Source organism: Canis lupus, chromosome 7 (genome assembly GCF_011100685.1).
Source record: "Canis lupus familiaris isolate Mischka breed German Shepherd chromosome 7, alternate assembly UU_Cfam_GSD_1.0, whole genome shotgun sequence".
NCBI lineage: Eukaryota > Metazoa > Chordata > Mammalia > Carnivora > Canidae > Canis > Canis lupus.
The window spans coordinates 11186156-11193889 of NC_049228.1; positions in this window are offsets into that span (position 1 = coordinate 11186156).

The window sequence follows — 7734 nt, forward strand, 5'->3', positions numbered from 1 at the left end:
AACTGTGATCGAGTTTTTCTTTCATGTAATACATGTACTGAAGAGTATAAAATTTATAAATAATAATAATTATGCTATGGCCAGAAACACTATGTTAGGACCCCATACATAGTGAGCCTTCATTGAATTCAAGTTTCATGTAATTCTGAGTCCAAGCAGAAAGAAATCTGACTATAGTACTGAAAGGCGTTTTGCTTTTGCAAGGGACCCCTTACAGCATCTTTATTGGGCTCACTTAGGGTAATGCTTTATAGCAAAGGCCAAGGCATAAGCTGGATCATTTTTCTTCTTAAGAATAGTTGATTTAGCCTTTAGCATAGCTAAAGCTCTGGATACAGTGAAGACTGGCATTTCAAGCTCGCTCTTTGAGGGTTGTGGAAAATAATAGAAAGTCTTAGAGTGGTGGCCTGGTCCTAGCTCTGTGAGTAACTACATTTTACCTTAATCAAATAACAATATTCTAGATCTATTCCCTCTCCTATAGAATGAAGTAGTAGGTGAGTTCTAAGCTCCATAGTATATGATGGACTTTCTGTTTCTCAGAGTGAACTAATTTGATAAACTAACATTGTAGGAAGACAAGGCTAGTGAAAATCTTAAATTGGTTCTTAACTGCTTTCTTACAATTTTTTTTTCTAGTAATGCCAGATCCTTGGGTTGTTGCCATGTACCCGCTCAGCAGCATAGCCCTTGGTTATGTGGCTATAAAAATTATAAATAGAATGAAATATTAAAAGGTTATTTCTCAGTCAGCTCTACACTGAAGAGGAGAGTTGAAGGTCCAGATAGAAGCACAGAGAGGTGAAAAGAGGTTAGGACACACCTACATTTGCTCACTTCTTAGACCTTTCTCAACAACTGTGGTGGTATTTCTACCCCCTTGCCCTTATCTATCATATGTTATGTGTTTATTTGACTCAGTTCTTTGGCAGGCATAATCAGAGTACAAAATTGATACTTTCTGTTTCCATTTAATGCAGAACATTAACCTCTACCAGTCTAGGTAATTTGGACTTTTGAGTATTTGATGTCTACTCAGCTCATTTGAAGGATTTCATATTAAGTCCTTATGTTGAAGGGTTCCTGAATGGCAAAAGCCGTGAAGTCAGCTCTTTCTTACATAAAGTTGTAAACATAATCGCAGCAGGGAAATGGGAAGCAAAGTCCTACAGGTTTTTGTGACCTGTCATCACTTACTTTCTCAAGGACAGTAAATAGGAAGCTGAAGAGTAAGCTTCCTCTTTGGGAAGATGTACAATAGTGGTGACATATAGTCAGATGGCATGGCTTTGCATTTTTTGTCCCTACCACATGACTTCTTCCCCCTAGATCCAGGTATCTCACCTCAGGGAGAAGGAGAGGCAGGAAAATTTGTGGAGATGTGGGAGAGAAAGTAACTCGAAGGAGGTGGTCTACAGAAATGAAGCAGGGCACTTGTCAGGCGTGCTGACAGTTGTCTGGAGCAATAAAGAGCCTGCTTTGTTGAGCTCGATTTAAAGGGCAATGCTTTGTTCTTCTCCCAGGAAGAGGTAGGCAGAAACTGAAACTCTTGCTACTCTTCCAGGAGAAGAGATCCGTGAACTGCCTTTTTGGAAAAGGATTAAGTGACAAGCTTATCAGAGTCTGTCCTATCTCCATCTCCTCGTGGAAGACAGCTGGTATGGCTGACAGTAAAGGAAGAGGCCATGAGTGTCTGCAAAGAGCTCCTATGATTTCTTTTGGGCAGGAATACCTCCTACTGAATGTTGTGAAAAAGAATGACAAATGAACCAGCTCTCATCACACTTAAGAGTTGCTGCTATCCTGTTTTTGTAAACCCCAAAGAAATTTCGTATCAAAAAGATAACCCTCCTGGGGTTGATCAAATTCCTCCTAAAAAAGCTAATCCACGAGGCAGGAGTTTGACCAACCCCAGCAGAAAAAGCAAATGTCAAAGGGGATGTGAGAAGTGTAAAGTGATTCAAATCTCTTGCAGTGATGATTGCAGTGTGATGTTGCCTTTTTCACGTGGGAGATACACATGATTGACTCACCGGTGACAGAAAACAAGAAGAGAAGGGAGTGTAGTGTTGGCAAAACAAAAGAAAACTCGGATAACTATTCAGTCTCTTGGGATTGTCCTGGAAAGAAAATGTGTTATAAATATTTGAGGAATCTGTCTTCAGCAAAAAGATTCTGAATGACTAAGAAAACTTTAAAACTGAGTTTTTCCCCCTCACCACGACCTCCTACTGTTTGCTCATTTCTTCCTTTCCTCTCTTCATCTCCTCTTCATCTACCCTTCTTCCCTGTTCTGGACTTCTCTGGTCACTGAACAAAAGACATGGTGCCTATCTTCAAGGACCTTGTAAAAACCCAGGGGAAAGAAAGCATAAATAATAAGTAGGGCAGAATGTTGTAAGTGTTATAGGGTACAAATAGAGTATGGCGAGCACACAGAGATCTGAAGAACTGCAGGAAAGCTTCTTGTATTGGAGCAGTAGCCTGAAGTTTGAATAGTATTTTTAAACATAGAGATTTTTTTTTTTAAAGATTTTGTTTGGGGAAAAGGGAGAATTCCAGGGGAACAAAAAAAAAAAAAAAAGCCACCCACAATTGTATACAAAGAACATGGAGATGGGGAAATGGAAAGCTGTGCCTATTGTTTGGGCTGGTTTGTAGGTACGGGAATTTGAAAGGTAGGTTGGGGCCAGATTAAATGCCATGCTGAGACATTTGGATTTCATTTTCTAGGTTGTAGGGAACTAGTGAAGGTTCTTAGCTGACATTATTGCAACCTGCTGTTGAAAAGATAATTTTAGGGTTAGAATGGAGAATAAATTGGAGAAAGAATGGTTAGAGGCAGAGAGCTCAGTTAGGAGTTATTGCAGAAATTCAGGCAAGAGATAAAGTCCTGAATTAAGGGGGTAGAAAACAAAGGAGGGGATACATAATCGTCTTCTTGTCCATGTCTCTTGTGTATAGAGTAGAGTTTCCCTATCAAATAATTGCTTTCCTTTTTTCTTGAAGCCAGTTTATACCAGGAGATTATGGATTTGTTGTTTTTAAAATCACCCCCAAGGAATCACCAGAGAGACAGACCAGGGGAGCTTATACACTCTCCCCATTGGTTGATAATGATACTTACTATTCAGAGCTTAAAAACCCCCAGGTCCCAACTCACTTTCTTTTATCATTTTGTGTCACTCCTTCCCACCCTTTGCTTTTAAAAAGTTGGTTTGCCTTCTATTTGGATAGTGTTCCACTCTTGCTCTTAGAAGGCATTACATCCTGCCAGGTGATTGCTCTGTCCCCGACCTCTGACACACATTTAGCTCCACTCAAAAACTGGTTCTCAAAAACTGGTCCCAATCTGGGTCAAGAAAATAGGGTGATTTTTACTTTCTTGCAACTTTTCTTTAAGCTTGAAATTATTTCCTAAAAATTAAAAGGTTTCAGCAAAATGAAAGAAAAAGCGATCCCCGGACCATCAATGTTAGCATCACCTGGGAACTTGTTAGAAATGCAGATTCTCAGGCCCTATCCCAGATCTACTGAATCAGAACTCTGGGGGCCGGAACAGAATCTGTTTTAACAAGCTCTTCCAGGTGATTCTGATGCCTGATTAAATTGGTGAACCACCGGCTTAGTTTAACGAAAGCTTATTGCCCCTGCCTTGTATGATGACCATATGTAATCCTCCTTGTGATATGTGTTTTGAGTTTGAAGACAGTGCCCAACACTTAGAGTATTTCCCAGGAGGCTGATCCAGGGAGGCTTCCCATCAATGGGAATCAGCAGCATAAGTGAGGACAAGGAGGAAGGGAAATGGCAGGGGGAATAGCTAATTGCATAAAGAAAAGGGGGGAGTGGGGGTGGGGAGTGATTCAGTTCTTAACCAATTCTTGGTTATCTGAATTCAAATAACCCACCCCTTACAGATAGCTCTGTTATCTCGAATCCCTTTATCAAATAGAATAAACACCAAATTATAATTACAATTCTTCCCATTATTTGTTGTATACCGTTGGGTTATTTGTCCTTCTTAAAACAGAGCCACAGTGAAGGCCTGTGCTTAGGCCCTGCATTGTCCAAAATCTGAATGTAAAAATGCTAAACCAAGTTTGGGAAACACACCAGAATGTTCTCATTGGATTCTGAAGTGTAAAGAGAATAGAAAGTATTCTCTTTAGAACTGAGGGTCTCACCCAGGGTGCTTTCTCGGTAGGCTCAGTTTTATCTTTTGAATATGGGCATCAAGCTTTACGGGAGTGAAGTGAGAGGTCCTAGATGTTCCCTGAAGGTTAAGTGTGTGTATGTGTGGGTGGGTGGATGTGGGTGACCCACTGTCTTCTTACTCTTCACTTCTAATTTAGGCTCTGTTGTTTATAAGGTACCAAGATTGTGAGATGAGATTATTAATAAAGTCTATTTTGGCCAAACAGGTATTTGACTTCTCCCAAGCATCTGCAGAATGTTTAGATAATTTTGCATTTTCCGTAGGTGACGGCAGTTGCCTGTGTCTCTGTGCTCTCGTGTGCCTGCGCTCAGCCTCCACGTGCTGCAGATACCATCGACAGGACATGCTTTGTGCAGCTTTTCCAGCAGTAGGCAGAGGTTCCCACTAACGCCCACCCCTCCCCACACACTCCCGCTGGTTGTGATGAGGGGCACGCCGAGGTGGTTCTGGGCAGGGAGGGTAGTATGTGGTGACCAGAGAGGCCACCCTGCCCCTGAGAGAATCAATTCTCCTGTTGGTAAGTGCCCTTTGGGGCTCTTTCCCCAAATCTTATGATTCTGCAGAGGCTGAGACTCTTTCCACCTAATAGTCTGTCTCTTACTCTCTCACACCTAAAACCTGTCTTCCAAGTGTAAGATCCTGAGCAACTCTTGGCAAACATGACACGAGGAAGGGGGATGCTGCATCGACCTTGATATTTTGAGAAAGGTGAACTGCCACCTGCTTCTTCTTCTCTCTGCTCTTGCTTCAAACCCTACACTTCACTCAGTTCAACCCACCCCCTCTGGGGCCGTACCTCTACCTAACAGGATGCCAGCAGGACCTGAAGCCTTCCTCAGGCTGGGTCTCACCTCAGCATCACAAGCCATGGTGGGGCACAGGGTGTCCTTTTGCCTGTCCCCTACTCCTGTGGTCCAGACACCCCACTCCTCCTCTCTTGAGTAAGGATCTCCTCCAGACTGCCGGTCTGGATCTCGCCCTCACCATTTAGTTGGCCTTCCTGGCGCTGGTAAATCCTGGCACCCAGAAAGCAGAAAGCAACAGCCATCCTGATGTTGCCACTACTCTGTCCCTGTGCTGCAGATTGAAGCTACATCCAGTAGCTTATCTCCACTGTGGGCTATCATGGTGTGTGGCAGAGGAGGGGTGAGCGTTGCTGCCTGCTGCAGCTGTCTCCTTTTGAATCAACTACCCCCACTCCCCAGGTGCCAAAATAGCTCGCTGGGCTTAGAATGCTCCCCATCTCTACCTCTCCCGCCCATTGCAGCATTGGTAGCAGCTTTCCAACGAGCCTTTTGTTGCGGAAGCTCTAAATCCATGGTAGGGAAATTACCAAGAGACTCTTCCACCGTCTGCCCTCCCTCCCCTTGCTCCGTCTCTTTCTTTCCTTCCTTTGTCTCCTTCCGTAGCTAGGGTCAGAATCCCTAGCCAGACTGAGAACATGGTTGCTATTCCAGGACCCAGATGCCAATATGTGGCAGCATCTGGCTTATTGGCAAGCGTTGCCGGCAGTTGTGCTGGCTGCGTCTAGGCCTGTCATGTGGCTGAGCCTGCTAATGGGGGCCCTGTCACAAAATGGAGTTTCTTTGAGAATATGGTTTCAACCAAGGAGCCCACCAGAAAACAGTGAGCTGCTCTGAGAGGACATGAATTATTGGACAGGGTGACCACCTACTGTCGCTTTGATGCCGATCCTGGACCTGTTGTGCAGAAAGCCCTGTTTTATGTGGTTGGAGCCTGTTCCTTGTGTAACCTTAACTTCTTCCTGTTAGTGTTTCAGCTGCCTTAAGGCATGGAGCTCCTTGAAAGAGAAACACAAATCACTAAAAATGTTGAGATAAAATCCTGCTCCTCAGAGGCGCCTGTTTGGCACGGGGAGTGCATGATAACAGCTTGCTTTAGAAAGGTGACATTTCTGCTGAAGGCTGAATAATAAAAAATGCATTTTAAAAACTCAGCCCTTCCGTGTCTTCTGATGGTTGACTTTTGATGTGAAGGCCATTTCTTCGATGTGAAGGGTCATTTTTGAGGCTAGCCTTTTCAAACCCCAAACAAGGACCTATTAACTCTTGTCATCATTCATGAGACTGAGGAACTTTTAAAGTTAATTATCACATACTAGGGCTCTTAGTACTTTTTTTCAAGGTGCAAACACTGAGTGCTCAGAATGTGTCAAGTACCGTGAGAGACTTTGAGGGGGCAGGGACAGAGGAAGGACACATGGCTCCGGCCCCCAGGATGTAGGTCACTGGTGACCAGCTTGCATATCCTTCCATTCTTTTCGTTCTTTCCTACAACCTGTACAATGGGACAGGGCGAGTGATATGCTGCGTGTTTTACAAATGGAGAAATTAAAATCTCAAGACATCGATTTACCCCAGTTGGCATGACAAGCTAATAAGAGCTGTGATGGGAAACGAAGTCGTTGTAGTTCTGCTTCACTGAGTTGGATTCTTCTGTTTCAAACTCCTAAGGGCAGGAACTGTGTCTTTAACTTTTTACAATCTGCCCCCAATTAGCGACTTCCACTCACGCATGACCCCCTTTCTACATATCTCTCCCAGACACACACACACACACACACACACACACGCAGCACGCAAATGTATCTTTATAAAAATACAGGGACTCTTTACAAACTGAGGCCAAGGTTTTCCTCTAACAGGCTGAAAGAAGGAACCAAGAGGAAGAACATAGCAAAAATGAGCTTGAATTAAAAGATGGTAACGATCCTGGGAAGATGGTGGTGGTTAATGGCAGTAGCATACTGCCTACATAATCCCACATATAAATGTATACAGATTGTAGCAAAATCAAAATTCATAGACAACATTTACAACAAAACTAGGGGACAAGATACCACAAATCTCAAAATGCAAGCCTTTGGGGACAAAATAGTAATAACCACAAGACTTGCATGAGGTGGGCATCTGTGTGGGAGACAGAAACAAACCACAATACAGCTCTTGACTGAGTCTGAGAACAGGAGAACCCCACATAACCAACTGGGGTTCACTAGAAAACTCAGTGGACCAATTTGAGAACAGTAGCTGAAGGTGAAGGCATTTTGCCCACTCTAACACTTGGTAAGTGCAAAGAACTCATAATAGGAGGGATTAAAGGTGCTGGCCCTTTGAACTCTCAAAATTGACCCACCAGAACTGCCTTCTAGCACAGGGCCCTACACTGAGGAGAAATTGCCGGGAATGGAATCAAAATTGGGCAGGGTAGGGACAAGGAAAAGATCCAGTTCAAAGGAAGGGAAGAACAGCCAGGAAATATCAAAGCAATGTGTCATTTTTTTTTTAAACACTTCACAAAAACAACAGAAGAGGGAGCTCTGTGAAGTTAGAGCCTTTTGACAAATTTAACTTGTTTCATTTTCATAGTTTAGGAAAACTAATTTCGCATTAAAAATGCCCAACAGAAAAGAATCAACATCAAGTCCCATACGAAGTTATTATAAGAAAAAAAGAGGAGTAGGAAGAGAATAATATCCTTACAATGAAAATATT